Source organism: Rhinolophus sinicus, chromosome 2 (genome assembly GCF_057876585.1).
Source record: "Rhinolophus sinicus isolate RSI-liver-muscle chromosome 2, RSI-T2T, whole genome shotgun sequence".
Lineage (NCBI taxonomy): Eukaryota > Metazoa > Chordata > Mammalia > Chiroptera > Rhinolophidae > Rhinolophus > Rhinolophus sinicus.
In genome coordinates this window covers 61,215,204-61,229,784 of record NC_142502.1, presented here as the reverse complement: position 1 = coordinate 61,229,784, position 14,581 = coordinate 61,215,204, and the positions used below count along the sequence as shown (strand labels likewise).

Here is a 14,581-nt window from a genome sequence, read left to right as displayed (position 1 = left end):
AGATAAAAGCTGCTTGTCTTATTCCTGTGTTGTAGATGGTCAAATTGAGTCACAAAAGCTTGCTGAGAATGACAGCGACTCAATAACAGAGTCAAGGTTAGCCCCCGAACAGTTAGCATTGAATCTTTGCTCAAATCAAAGACTAATTCTATTTCCTCAATACTTTCCCCTTGAAATATAGGCTGAACTCCTGCCATTGTTTCCCAGTACATGCAATGGACTTGCGTATACAAATCTTGGTGATTTTTTTGTATAGCACTGGGTAGGGGATTCCCAGATACTGGTTATTTCATCCCTTAGAGCCCTCAGCAACCAACACTAATGGTTGCGTTGAGCTGCTGGCATCGGGGCTGTTTTTGATAATTCTTTTATGTTTTATCCAGTGAGCAATCAGGCAGAGAGGCGGTGGTGGGACAGTTAACTTACATTTTAGCATAATTTCAGAATGTGAATAACAAGTTCTTTTTTTAAATAAAAAAGGAAATGAAATTAAAAACAAGACATCAATTTAATCTGGGAGACTTGAAATGGCAAGCGTGCCCCTTGTCAATTCTGTTCCAGTTCACCAAGTCTCAACCATCACACCAGCAGGGCAAACGAAGGAGAGTACCACTGAACCCCTGAACCTCCTTGCGTTTGTGGGTTTAATCTGGGCTCCAATGTTATTTTTATGTTCACAGATTTCTGCTTATAGTAACAGTTTTTTTGTAGGTACACATCTGTTTCATGCTAACCAAACAGTGTGGGATTACCATAGAGGAAAAATTGCCTAAATCCTGAATCTTTAGGTATTTAGCTAAAGATTACAAAAGTGGAATTGAGATCTAGAATCAAGCCCTGTCTAAACATAACTTCATCATATTTTGATTTGGGTGGAAAAATTAAAGCTACTGTTTGCTCAAAAACATTTTCACGTTACGACAGTCTCACCAGCTTGATTGACCTTTTCACCTTATCTCTCCTCCTGAGCACACCAGGACACGGGTGATAAATCCTACTCAGGCAACTGTTGTAAAGGAAATTGAGGGCCCTGTATATCCAGGGTTTATATTAACTGCTAAGAGCTCAAATGCCAACAGCAGTACCTGTTGAGAAGTTTACATGTTCCACCTCATTCTCAAAAACTAGGAGGGAAAAATGCCCAATTGCACTCTTTCAGCACATAGAAATCACATATTGGTTCAAAAAATGTTTTTAGTGCTACCATGGAAACATAAAATGTTTTTTGACCAAAACATTTAATTTTGCCTTTAAACAAATTTAAGTAATTCCAAATGGAAACAATTTTAATTTCAAAATTTTCATATCTTGAAGCAGTAACAATAATAATTACTGTTATCTGAGGTAGACAGCATACCAGCACTTCTTGTATATTGTTTACATAATCTTTACAACAGTTCCTCAAGGTAGATTTTATTATCTCGCTTTTACAGATAAATAAACCAGGGCTCAGGGGGATTAAATATGTCCAATGTCATATAGCTATTAAGGGGCCAGTTCAGTGTTCAATTTTGGCTTCTATTATTTCACACTACTTCTCTTGGAAATGAAGTTCCAGTTGTGTGGCAAGAGAAATCACACTGATTTTATTTTTATCTTCATGGCCCAAATTTGTTTCTTTATCTATTAGTCTTCTCTAGAAAGGAAGACTAATAAAAATAGACATTGAACTTTACCCTAAAAAATGGCCATATGAGATAACCATGCCATCTTGTTGACATTGGGTTACACTGTATCTTGACTTGGGTCTTCCTTCTTACTCCTGTGGCCTCATTTGAACTCAGAAACTCATTCTATACTGTTCCTTTTTCTCTCCCTTGTTGAGTTTTCTAACACACTAGCTACAAAAGTTATAGCACTTGTAACAAGTGGTTGGGGTGAATCGATGACTCTGAGTTATATATTTTAGGATAAAAACTGCTCCAAGTTCTAATTGTACTACTTAGTGTTAGATGGTCTCACGGAAGACTCATTGTCTTGTGCCAAATAGTTCCTTTTATTAGACAATTTTTGAGTCTTCAAGACTTGTACAAAGCATGTGGCATTACAGTAGCTCCCAAATGAGGTCTATATTAGAATGTCCTGGAAGCCATGATAAAAATGGAAATGCCTGGATCCTAGTCTAACCAACTAATGGAGCATCTATGAGGTTGCAGTCCAGACATCTGTTTTTAAGAAGGTCCACTGGTGGTTTTCTTTTTTTATTTAATTTTAATTTTATTTTCTCAGTTTTGAGATCTAATTGACATATAACATTGTATTAGTTTAAGGTGTACCACATAATGATTTGATAATAGATATATATTGCAAAATGATTCACCACAATAAATTTAGTTAACATCCATCACCTCACATAGATACATTTTTTTCTTGTGATGAGAACTTTTAAGATCTAGTCTCTTAGCAACTTTCAAATATGCAATACAATGTTATTAACTACTGTCACCATGCTGTACATTATATCCCCAGGACTGATCTTAAAACTGGAAGTTTGTAACTTTTGACTACTTTCACATATTTCCCCCACCCCCACCCCTTGCCTCTGGCAACCACCAATCTATTCTGTTTTTATGAGCTCGTTTTTTTTAGATTCCACATATAAGTGACGTCATACAATATTTGTCTGTCTCTATATGACTTATTTCACTTAACATAATGCCTTTATGTTAAAGGTCCATCCATGTTGTAAATGGCAAGATTTCCTTCTTTTTAATGGCTGAATAATATATATATATATATATATATATATATATAGAGAGAGAGAGAGAGAGAGAGAGAGAGAATATATATAGAATATGTGTTATATATTATATATAATATATAACATATATACACATATATACTATATATTTTATATACTGTTTCCCTGAAAATAAGACCTAGCTGGACAATCAGATCTAATGCATCTTTTGGAGCAAAAATGAGTATAAGATCTAGTCTTATTTTACGATTAACTCTTATTTTACTTATACTAATTTTTGCTCCAAAAGATGCATTAGATCTGATTGTCCAGCTAGGTCTTATTTTCGGGGAAACACGGTATATATATATAATCCATTCATCTGTCTGTGGACACTACGGTTGTTTCCATGTCTTGGCTATTATAGGTAATGACGCAATGAACACGGAGGTGCAGATATCTCTTCCAGATAGTGATTTCATTTCCTTTGGATAAATACCCAGAAGTGAATTGCTGGATTATACCGTAGTTCTATTTTTAATTTTTTGAGGCACTTCCGTACTGTTTTCCATAGCGGCTGCGGTAGTTTACATTCCTACCAACAGGACACGAGGGTTCCCTTTTCTCTACATCCTTGCCAGCACTTATCTTTTGTTTCCCTGGTGATTTTCATGCTCTCCAAAATCTATAAACTGTTCCAATATTGGGTCAACACCACACATAAAATTATTGTGGGAAAGTAAAACGCTAGAATCAATGAGTTTTAGAGTTGGAAAGAAACTTAGACATCACTTCATGGGAAGAGCCAGTGGTTAAGTGATTTGCACCCTGTCATCCAGTTGTACAATCATGAAGTCCCAGCGAGAAAAGAGTGCTCTGATGCCCAGCTTAGAGTTTATTAAATGTCTGTCCTCCGTCTCTCATTTACAACCCATTTATATTGTGCTTGGAGTTATCTTTTTTTTCGCACTATAGTTATTTTGTGCAAAAAACAAAAATTTAGAAAATATAGACACAAAGAAATAAAGAGTTAATAGTTTGGTTACTACTTTGAGGTCTTTTTGTGTTTTGTACAAATGTTATTTTGTACATACTTATCACATTAGATATGTAATTTTGTATCCTGCTTATAATTTTTTTTTTTTTAGTTGTATTATGGTAAGCTTGGTTTTACAGTAACAATATGCTCTTAGTGAAAGTACTTCATGTGGAAACCAAGTTTATCTATGTTATAAAAGCTGCAGTGGTTGCTAAGAGAAACTGATACTTTGTTCCCATAGGAACCTTTGTTTTAAAATGAGAAATATAGAATCTCTATATTCAAAGGATAAAAACTTAAGTTTGGCATGGAAAGTATTTCACCCTTCCTAGAAAAGTGTTACAATTAATATCCTGTAATTGAAAAACATGGTCAGGTGATTGCAATCTCCCAAACGGGTGAAAATGTTCTGGGTGACCATTTGATTTCTCTTTCAGCTTCGCTTGTGTTGATGGTGGCGCATGGTGATCTAGATCAGAGAGTAAGGGGAATAAAACCAGCTGCTGGTCAGCTACTCCCAGAGCAGAAAAGTTGTTAGGAAATGCAAATCTGTACCTTCTGTCCGAGAATATCTAAGCGGGTAGTTAGGTTTCCTTATGAGAGAAGGGATTTCAATACCAAGCTGCTCTGTAGCATTTAGGTACCAGCACAACTTTTCCATCTAGGCGTTGGCTCTTAACTTTAAGTTACAGGTAATGATTTTGAGGGAGTGAAAAAAAAAATTCTGTTAATTCTGCTCCGAAACCAAGCTTCAGAATGAGGTAGAATTGATAACGATTGTAGTCTGCAAACTCATTGACAAACTGTGCCTGGATGGGCACTGTTCCCTGAACCCCATTTTCAGCAGCACTCATCTGTATTGCCACGGGCAGTGGATTGACTGCCTTCCCTTCCCTGCCTGACTTCATTCCTCTACTGCTGTTCCCTGTGTCTCCCAAAGTACTACTTGCCCTCCAATCATTGTCTCAGAGTCAGCTTCTGAGAGTACACAAACTAAAAACACATGCTGAAAAGTGCAAAGAAAGATTATTAGAATAAAACGTACTGAACGGTACTTCCAAAAGAGATGAAAATATTATTGGAAAATATGTATACAAACGCACTCACACAGTTGTTCATTTATTCAGTTAATATTTATGCCATGGTGTGTACTCCCTTATTCTTCTGCCAGCCGCCAACAATGAAAGATTTATTACCCCAGCTCTTGAGTGTGCCACCAGCAGACAGCTTTCATTGGTGGCACCACATCAAGAGTAGCTTTGGCTGAAGAAAGCTGCTTCCCTTAAGGTCACACCTCCTTCCCAGGGGAGTCCCCATCCAATGACAGATCCAGGTGAGACTCTAAAGGCCCAGCCCTCCAAAATTATTCAGAGAGTGTGAAGGGTCATCCTGACTGCAGAACTCCCCTCCAGCTCAGGTAGGCATCCACTGAGACTGCACTGAGGCTTGACTTCTCCCTCTGCTCCACCCTGCCCCTTTCCCTTCCTAGGCAATTGGAGGAGCATTCCCTAAGAAACCTCCTGGACACTGATCTCCATCTCAGCTTGTTTTCCCTGGGAAGCCAGCCTGTGACACTACTGAGGAGCACCTGCTATGGCTAGACACTGTTCGAGGTCGTGAGCAATACATTGGAGAGCGGATGACATTTCTGTCCTTACATTGTATTCAGACAGAATTCACATTCTAGACTGGGGGCAGCAAACTTTTCTCTGTAAAGGGCTGGATAGTAAATAGTTTAGGCTTTGTGGGCCATATGGTCTCAGTCACAGCTACTCAACTCTGCCACTGCAGCACAAAAGTAGCTCTAGGAATAGATAAATGAATAGCTGTATTCCAATACCACTTATTTACAAAATAAGAGGTGGGTTAGAAATGGCCCACAGTTATAATTTATTGTCTCCTATTCTAGAAGGGAAAACACAAGGAAACCAATAACTAAACCAGAAATTTTCAGATGGTGGTAAGTGCAATAAAAGAAATAAATTAGGGTGATATGATAAAGAAACTGTATTACTTATTTTTAAATTGAAATTCATTTTTTAAATAAGTAACATATTCACATGGTTCCAAAACCAAAAGGATTGAAAAAAAAATTCATTTATGAATATCTGTTCTGGTTCACTTTGACCCCCAATAGAGTGATTTTATTTACTGCTTTTGTGTTTCCTTTCAATGTTTCTTAGTGCAAATACAAGCGATTACAAATACACGTCCTTATTCCCCTCCCTTTTAGGCAAAGTTTAGCATACAGTACCTCCTGTTCTGTGCCTTACTGTTATTCATTTACTATGTCCTGCACATCTTTTCAGGAGTAAGTATATCATGGAGATCTCATAGAACTCATCCCCATTTGTTTTCTATAGCTGAGTACTGTTCCTAATACATATATGATAGGTTATTTAGTCAATTCCCTATTGTATCAGTCAGAATAATGTTTGACTGAAAATCTGGGCACCCTGTGGCTCTGTCAAGTTCACACACAAAATGAACCACTATGTCTATGAACGGGCACGTGGGTTGTTTCCAATTTTTTGCTATTACAAATAATACTGCAATGAATAAGCTTGTATCTATCTCATTTCATAAGTGTGCAGGTGTTTCTATCTGTAGGATAAATTCCTGGAAGTGGGAATACTGGGTCAAAGCAAATAACTTTGATAGGGATTGCCCTATTGTCATCCATGAGGTTTATTCTCATTTGCAGTCCCAACAGCACATGTAAGTGACTGTTTCCCCACCGCCCTTCAGCAATTACATTATCAAACACTGGGAATTTTTTTTGCACATTTGAAATGGTATCATCATGTAGCTTTCATCCGAATGGCTTTTTATATGAGCGAGGTTACACATCTTTTTGTGTGTTTAAAGACCATTTGTATTTCTTCCTTTGTGAATTTTTTTGTTCAGGTCCTTTGTTCAATTTCTACTGGGCTGTTGGACTTTTCTCAATTTCTAAGACTCATTAAACATTAAAGGGCTTGGCCCTTTGTGATTTAGGTAGCAAACATTTTCTTAGTTTGTCATTTGTATTTTGTGCTTATGTTGCTTTTTTTTTTTTAATCGATTTCTATCAACCTTTTATGGCTTCTGGATTTTGAACCACAATTAGAAAGGCCTCTGGGGGGTACTTTAGATGGGGTGCCCAGGGCCAATAGGCACACCCCAACTCCTTGCTTGTGTTTTGGGGAGACATCTGTGGAAGAAGTGTGAACTATTTGAGTGTAGTATCTGTGGAAAACCAGAATGTATACAGCTGAACCCAAATGAAAAAGGAAATTAAAAATAGATTTTGACCCAATGTAAACAGTAAAAGTGAGGTAAAACAAACTATCAGAGACTCACACATAATGAAAGTTATTAGATTGATTCTCTGGAGAAATATGATCTTGGGGGGGGGCGGGCGGAGTTACGATTTATCATAATTCCTCCTCCTGAATGACAAAGGCATATATTTGGTATGTTTTGATAAATACAACTTGACTAATTTAAAATTGGTTTTAAAAACTTGCTGTTTCATCTTCATAAATTGAAAAGCAGGTTTGCTCATACTGGTAGCCTTTTATGGTACTTGAATAGTGGTCTACTTTCAGAAATGAATAATGGATTAAAAGTACACTTTGCAGCTTACATTAGTTACTTTTGTAATGCAAAGTAGAAGCATGATAATGTACTATTCAGCATGCTTTAATGTGATTTATACATACACTACATAGCATGAGTAATTCATTATGCCCTTCACAGTGCATTTCCTGGGTACAGAAGTTCATATTTACCACTATTTCATCTCACAATCAGACTGTCTAATGGAGAGCGTCTGGGACCATGAGTAAGGATTCCGCACTCCACTTGCCCCCTGATTCATTCAATGACCTTAGGCAATACACTTCTGGGTCTGGCTTTGGGTGCTTGTTAAAATGAGTGGATAACACCTTATGGATCCAGCTCAAAGGAGGGACTGTGGACTGATTACTTTAGGACTGCAAATGGCTTTGAAGCCTGGAATTAAACAGGCTTACAGTATTTATTATTATTGTTATTCTGAGAATTATCCTACTTGGGAAATAACGCTCTTCAGTGGTCACGTAATAAGGCAACAGTTCATGTCTGCGCATTTGGGAAGAAATCCTGTACTGCTTCATACACAGCACCTTGTCACATGCTGTGCTTTTTATTTGCAAACTGGATTTACTAACTAGCATAGGTGATGGCCCTCCAGGTCAGCTGCCTTTAAAGCTAATTACATTCCATTTTTAGAGTGTACAGATTTGATTGAAGCTTGTGAGTTGGAAGGGGGGGAGCAGTTTGAAGAAGTAGACCTGCCCCTAATATTTGTGGGACTTGGGGCAAGAGTACAAATGGAGGCCCATACATTTAAATATTTCAATGGTATAGATCAAGCTTATGGACTGTTACATAAAATATGTTCTATTCGCTTACTTTCACAAATATATCTTTATAATGACCTGGAAGGCTAAGTTTGGATTTTACATCTCTCTGAAGGAGGTCCCTGAAAACTTATAAATTGCATTTCTCTGTTTCTCCTCATTGCCTGGTGTCAGTATAATGGTGACCAGTAACAGTCTCCAGACCAGAATTTGAACACACACATCTTTGAGGTATGTTTCAAACTCTGTACCTATTTATGATATGCAAATCATGTTTCTTTTTTGATAATGCTGGTGACTGTCTCTGTGAAAATGGGACTCCATTAGAATAACTGAAACCTCTAAAACAGTGAGATTTGTGCTTATGATAAATACTTTGACACAATTTGATTTCTTTGACAATCTCGATTTTGACCTATTCTATTTAAATACTGCTAGAAACCTAATTTTCACATCAAACTTCCATTGTAAATTGTAGGATGAATAAAATATGCAGGTCCTGCGCAAAAACTTTTTTTTTTTTTTTTTGCCTGACACATAAACGGTTATTTTAGATTCAAAGGAATCTTATTGGTCAAATGGATCTAATAATGGGGATGATATAGTAGATAAATCTATATCCTTAGAGAATGCACCTTAAGCAGTTTTGTTTTATAGCTGATATTTTTATTTTTGCTTGGGTACACAATTCTTGTTTGTGAAGACTCCACTTTCTTTGTTAAAATGTAAAATGCATATTGGGCAAATGCTCCAGGGCAATTTGCATAAAAAGTGATGACAAAGAGCAATTAGTACTTCATTATTATGCAGTGAAATGCTACTTTGCTCAAAAGTGACTGTAGTTTCTCCTCTCAACCCCTTATAAATCTGGTACAGCATTGTTCTAAAAATAGTACTTAAGAAACCTCTATTTATAAATCAGCATCTTTGACTTTCCACTAGAAATCCGGGGGGTGGGGGAATGCAAGCACTAAACAAAGTTGTTACCCCAGATCTTTATAATGACAAACAAGCACCAGAATTCTGTTAGATAAGACAAGTCAGACGATTTTAATGTCTCACCAAATTAGATCCGTATCTTATTTTCCCCTTGGGATCAACTTTCAAAGCAGACTCAGATCATACACTGATAGCAGCATCCCTTTTCCCCAACACACATACTCACACACACACTCAGAAACAGGGTCATGCCACACACAGCTACACTGCAGAGAACACACAGTCCCAAGGTATGTCTAGTTAGGAAGGCTTGATTTTTGAGTACAGATTTCATTACCATGAAATTCCTTTAGGGCACAAAAGAATTGCATCAAAGAAGCAGTGTGGCGAGGCAGACATTGTAAATGTTCGCCCATCACCTGTGTTACCAGGCTATGCCGATCTAATTTGCCAGGAAATGCTCATTTTTGTTGTTGTTGTTTCTTGTTTTTTTTGTTTCTCTTGTTGAGCCAACATATTACCTACAACTCTGTGAGCCAAAATGTGCTAGCACTTGTATGTGTGGGATAACCAAGTAATTGGATACTGGCGGGATGAGAAGGAAACACAGGAAACTACCAAAGCTTTGGAAAAGGAGGTTGGAGATGGCCATGGATTACAATATGTTTCTTTGGAAGTTCCAAAGCAGGCTTGGGGGAGGGGGCGAGAAAAGGGTGGAGGTGGGAGCTTGGTAAACACCGCCTTATTGTTGATTCTCCCCCTGCCTCACCCTCTGTGGGCAGGACCAGATCAATGCAAATCCCGCACTCAACATCCCTCACTCCAAAATGGCTAGCTGACCTGCGTGGCTTGCATCCTAGGAGTCTCTCAATCCTCAGAGTTTGTGTGGGTTCACAGGATCGCATCATCTGCAATCCAGGCTAAGGGGCTTAGGGCTGCGTGGCATGGCTCCGAGAAAGAAGGGGTGGGGTAGACCCCAAGGCACATTGCTTTAGAAGTACCTTATGCAGCTGCATGGTATTTTACCCAGCCCAGATTTTATTTATTTTCTCCTTCATTCCTGTTCTCAGGCCACCAGTGAAAAGATTATAAGGTCACATAACTCATACCATTTCAGGAATGCATTGTCTAACCTGGAGGTAATGTCTGATCATTTCAATACACCACCACAGATTTATTATTCATATAATATTCTATTAATTTTTAATGCATCCACGTTCCTACTTATTTAACATATAATGCAAATGGCCAGATGTCTTCATAAAGCTATGAAGAGTGGCTCTGAATTTCTCTTTCATAGCATCCCAATCTATTAACCCACTGATGAGACAGGACTGCCCTTACCCACGGGGGGGGGGGGGGGGACTCCTGCCTTGGGTTCCCATACCTCAGAGGTCCCCACAGTTTGGATGGATGGCATTCCTTCATTCCTTGCAGGAAGGCTCCAGCCTGCAGTGCTATTTGGGTGGAGTGTGCAAACCAGATCCCGTTCTTTCCCTGCAGGCCACTATCCTACTCCCTGTCCAGCCTGTAAGATACTGGCCAGCTATTCAGAGGAGCTCCAGCAAGCACTCCTATGGGGCCGTCCTAGAGCCGAGGTGGGGCCTGCTTGAGGAGGCAGCCTGGTCAGCATATGTCCCCACTGACACTGACCAGCCAGTTATTTCTTTTATAAGATTGTATGACATCGAACCTCTAAAATGGCACTGACACGCTGATTCAAGGTAGCTCTCATTCGTGAGGGATGAAGAAGACCAGAATTTTCACATTGGGCAATAAATAAATACCCATTATCCTAAACCTTCATCAGTAAATCACTATACATTACACGGGCCCATTTTCTAGTAAAATAATTTACGCAGACATGGCCCCTCAAAATACATTTGCCTAGGGCTCACACTCCCCAGGGTACCCTGCCCTGGGGAAGCCCTGTAGGACTTGAATAGAAGCTGAGACCAAGAGTTAGAGGCGGGGTCGAAGGAGGTGGAGAAGAGCAGGGAGAGAGCTGTGACAGTCAGAGGCCGGGAAGCTGGTGTGGAGACGTGGGCGTGCTCTGAGGACAATGGGACTTGGGTTCCTGTCCTGACTCAGCCACTTCTCAGCTCTGTGTCCTTGGTCCCATCTCGGACTCTCTCTCTCTCTGCCTCAGTTTCCTGAACAATGAGAGGGTTCAATAGTATTGTCTTCGATGATTCCCAAATCTGATTTTGTATCAGAAGACACAGAAAAACTGTTGGGGGAAAAAAAATACTACTTCTCGACACAGCTTTTCCAAATGTTCATAGTCAGCTAAGCCTGGGAGTGGGATTTGGGACCTGTAGTTCTGACAGGCTCCCAGTACATTGTGACACACAGCAAGGACTGCTCCTTAGTTCTCTTAGGAGTTGGCTATCTCTAAAGGTTTGAGACCTTAATGTAGGGCTCAGGTGGTGGAGGTCTTGTTGTGATGCTGGTGGAGTCTATGCAGGAAAGAAATGGAAAACTATTTTAACATAATGCCGGTGCTGGTGACAGTGATGGCTCAGGTGTGTCACTATGTGTTAGATCTCATTCTGAGCACTTCACACACATGGGGCCTCATATCAGCCCTTTCTTATCTCCATTCTCCCGATGAGAAAATGGAATCAGAGAAAGATGGAATGACTGGCCAAGGCAAAATGCTAATATTATTGGCAAACTGGGTAGAGGAACTAGAGAAGTGGGAACGGCAGGCATCTCCGTGTTTTTTAAGGCTGGGGGACAGGGAACACAATTGGGGTGGTTCTGTGATTTGTATGCTTGCTTTGTTTTATTTTCTCATTGGTTATGGTGGTGAGAGCTTTGGCGATGGTGAGTGCCCAATTAGCAGTGATAGTGAGGGGCCCAAGTAGGGATAACCCGGAGAGACTTGGAAATACATTCCCTGGAACTCAAATGAGAGGTTGGGCTGCAGGTTATGGGTTTGGGAATCATCACAGAGACGAGAGATGCAGTTGTGTGAGTGGGAGAGTCTACTAACCTCCAGGAGAGAGTGGGCAGAATTCCTGAAGAGAACCAGCTCGGGAGGGAGAGCTTGGTGGGCAAGACTCCAGCATCAACTCAGCAACTAAAATCCGCAGCCACTTTGGAAGAGCTGTTTTGTTATATGGTTTGGTCAGCAGCTCAGCTCCATATTTTCATCCACCCGAATGTTCAGATCAATACTCCCTGTGCTCATGATTTACTGGAGCTGAATTTCTCTAACTGCTCCATTAACTCTTTGGAAAGGTTTCTCCCTCTGTTAGCACTGGATCATGATTTTCCATAAAGTTTGCCCTTGAGCAAGCAGTTCTCTCATCATTCTCACTAGGCAAATTGTCTCACTTTTTTCCCCCCTTACCCTCTCCATCCCTCCGCACTTTCTGAAGAGCTCTGTTTCATGAACCTACATTTTGCCTGCTAATTAGTGTTTTTGAATAAACACTTGCATTGAGTTAGGAATCTACAGGGGTTTTGCTGGGGCCAGTTTGTGAGTTCCTAATCCTTTATGTCAGTTAATAGCTCCCTAACTTGGTTATTAAATGTAGAAATGTAGTGTCTTATGGTCCCTCTGTTTGTGCAGCATGAGAGGGCTCGCTGCCCTGGCCCCGGACTCTCTCAGAGGTCCTGGCTCAGAGGTCTGGTGGCCAGAAGCCTATTTTAAAAGGTGAATTCACTCACAATGTGCCCCTTTGTTCCAGGGAATATTTTGTTTCTCTGATTCTCAGCTTCAGCATCATGGAAAAGCATTTGTCAATCCCTTAATTGCCACGGTGCTGCCCTAAGCACTCTGTAAAGAGCGTTTCACTGCCACATCAGGGCTGAGTGTGACAGATCCAGGCCTGGGCGCAGGAGGAAATTGCTACAGCCCTAGCCTTCGTCCACAGAGTCCTGATATTTGACAGAAAAAAAGATGTGTTTCCAGGTACCCCAGTGACGCAGAGACCTCTGGAGGTGGGGGCAACGTGGAAGCAGCAGGGCTTGCAGCAGTGGTGATGGTAGAGGCAGACACTCCCAGGAGAGGCAGGAGAAGTAGTGATTTTATTCTCAGGGAGCCTGAAAGATGTGTTCCTGAGGGGACACAACAGCAAGTGGCACCCTCTTCAGCAGTTTGCCAGGGAGGGAACGAGTGTCAAAGTCCCCGGAAGTCATAGCAGTTAGGCAAGTGTCAGAATTGAGTTCTTGCCTGTTAGGAGCCCATAATCCAACTTGGAATGGCACAAACACATAAATAAGGTGTAATACAGGATCACATAAAAGGCAAAGACAAAGTAGACACATCTGAGGGGCAAGGAACTTTATGCATTAATACATATAACCCCACAATACCCTATGAATTGTGTAGCTTCTTACACACACACACACACACACCGGCAAGGGACTGTGTATGTGTGTGTATGTGTGTGTGTGTAAGAAGCTACACAATTCATAGGGTATTGTGGGATTAAATGTATTAGCCCATTAAGTGCTTAGAGCAGTGCCTGGCCCACAGTGAGCCCTATACATGATCCTGTGAAATAAATGAATGAATAAATATAGAATCAAGTGCAGATTAGGAAAGCTACAGAAATACTTAGGTGAGTGGATTGCTCCTTCTTTCCATATGCGATTGACTGGGGCAGCCCCGTTGTTACAGTTCAGTATTAGAGAAGGTTCAGGTGCTCAGAATGTTCCCGAAAGGTTGGCCCAGCTCAGCCTGATGTAGGGACACAATTCATCTCCAGATATGTGCCGCGGTGTGATGTGGCACACAGAAACCCAGATCGTTCTCTTAGAACAATTCCTTAAGGGTGGAGCATATGGGGAGATGCTTATTCTGTTCTCTTTGCTCCAGGCCCTGGAAACTTCCCTCTAAATGTAGTGACCACTGGGTTCAAGTATATAGATAGATATAGATATAGATATAGAGATAGAGATAGAGATAGAGATAGAGATAGAGATAGAGATAGAGATAGAGATAGAGATATAGATATAGATATAGATATAGATATAAATAATAACACCTTAATATGACTCTTTAAAGTAGAAATTTTATAAAAACCAAAGAATTTTTTTAGAATGCTTGAACTTGCTCTCTAGCATGAGATTCTACAAAGATGTGGATTTTAAGATCCGGCCATGGTGTCTCCTCATGCAGGAATAGCTGGACACCTGCTGGGCCTGTCAGATAGTCATTCGTATCCCAGGCTTGTCCACCTGTGTATGTGGACATTTGCTTCTTGACACATGCCCGCCGCAAGCCACATTTCTGCCACAGATTTTTTGGTGGTTGCTCGCTAATGGTGAGCGCTGGAGCAGGATGCTTTCTGGCTTTCTGGCTTCCTAACGGAGTGTGTGGCTGCTCTGGCATCTATATTCCTTCCCATATTGTGGCCATAGGAGAGCATTTTAAAGCCCCTCAGGTTTCTGGATGGGGCAGCCCTGAAATACTTTCTGTATTGTGTTAGAAAACATTCCCCAGGCAGCAGACATGCGGGGAATTACCATGACTACGCAGTGGCCAATGACACATGACCTCCAGCACCTGAAACTTTCCTCCTC

At 40.4% G+C, this 14,581-nt stretch overlaps 1 long non-coding RNA gene across 36 annotated transcripts in view; it reads left to right on the top strand.

Moving 5' to 3' along the window:
* The window catches only part of LOC109453526 (uncharacterized), a 126,106-nt gene that overhangs the window by 18,837 nt on the left and 92,688 nt on the right, over nt 1-14,581 (top strand). For 3 of the 36 annotated variants that reach the window (XR_012496682.2, XR_016020245.1, XR_016020235.1), the window contains one exon: nt 8,279-8,335. The exons of 32 other annotated variants lie outside the window; for them this stretch is intronic. This is a non-coding gene — a long non-coding RNA (uncharacterized LOC109453526). Of the gene's footprint in view, nt 1-5,208; nt 6,728-8,278; nt 8,336-14,581 lie in introns of those variants that run through there. One more of the 36 variants, XR_016020256.1, reaches the window with a different exon arrangement.